Below are 1449 nucleotides of genomic sequence, written 5' to 3'. Positions count from 1 at the left end.
TTTTTTTTATGGCAAAAGGGGTCTGCAGCACCTTAGAAATGAGCAAAACAAGAAAACAGTGACTTACAGTACAAAACAATGCAGGACAAGGACATGGTTTATGAACATTGCTGCATCCTCAATCAACACATTCAAATAAGTAGCAGGCCAGCAGCAACCACAGGTTAGGTGCCATTATAGGGAGTATAAGGTAATGTAAGCACGGGAAAAGAGAAGCACATGACAACGGAGGGCTCTGCTCTAATAGGGAGAGAATTCCAGAGGAAGGGAGTAGCATTGGCAATATCTTGGAGGCTGGACTAGGAGAAAGTAACCAGCTGGCAAAAGAGGCGGTGTGCATTTGTGAAGTGGTTGGTTGGGAGTGTGAAGGGAGGTATGGTCAGAGGTATAAGTAGGAGAGGATAGGGTGAGGGCTTGAAAGTGAGTGTGAGAAGCTTGAATTGGGTTCGGAATGGGAAGGGGAGCCAGTGTACACCTTGCTGGAGACGGGTAGGCAGATATAGAATGTTTGGAGAGGAAGATGAGCCGAGCAGCAGCATTGAGGACTGATTGGAGTGGAGAGAGGTGGGAGTGAGGGAGACCAGATAGGAGGAGGTTACAATAGTCCAATCTTGAGATGACCAGTGAATGGATAAGGGTCTTAGTTGCCTCCGGGGTAAGAAAGGGTCTTATTATCGAAATATTTCTGAGATGGAAAAGGCAGGACTGCGAGAGGTGCTGAATATGTGGTTTGAAGGAGAGGGACGAGTCAAGGATAACTCCTAAACAGCACACTTGGATGCTAGAGAAGATGGTTGTGCTGCCAATAGATAATGAAATTGTGGGAAGTAAGGATGTGCTGGAAGGTGGGAAAATGATCAGCTCAGTCTTAGACATGTTAAGTTTAAGAAAGCGCTGGGACATCCATGAAGAAGTAGCAGAGAGACAGTACGAGATACAATTGAGGAGAGAACTGGAGCGTGTCATCAGCATAGAGATAATGATGGAGGCCAAAAGAGCAGATAAGCTCACTTAGGGGTCTATTTACATTTACTAAGCTGTGTTTGGAGATAAAGTGAACGGTGATAAGGTACCAACCAAACAGCTCCTAACTGCCATTTTACAAACACAGCCTGTGACATGGCAGTTAGGAGCTGATTGGCTGGTACCTTATCACCGTTCACTTTATTTCCTAACACAGCTTAGTAAATAAACCCCATAGAGAGGAAGTATAGAGGGAGAATAGGAGATTCCTTTACACTGTAACCAGCATTAAGAATTCTGAATGCTGCAAACATCCAAAATGACGCAAAGCTTATTAGAAAGTGTGATAGTTAATGTCTCTATAAGTGGGTACAGAGAATACATAAAGACCACACAAATTAGACAATAACTCAACAAACATCAGTCAGAACACAGCAGCACCATACATCATTCACTCAGCTCATTAAATAAGTGCAATCAAGAAAG

This window comes from Taudactylus pleione, unplaced genomic scaffold (assembly GCF_031769625.1).
Source record: "Taudactylus pleione unplaced genomic scaffold, aTauple2 ptg000007l, whole genome shotgun sequence".
NCBI lineage: Eukaryota > Metazoa > Chordata > Amphibia > Anura > Myobatrachidae > Taudactylus > Taudactylus pleione.
This window is presented reverse-complemented; position numbering follows the sequence as displayed.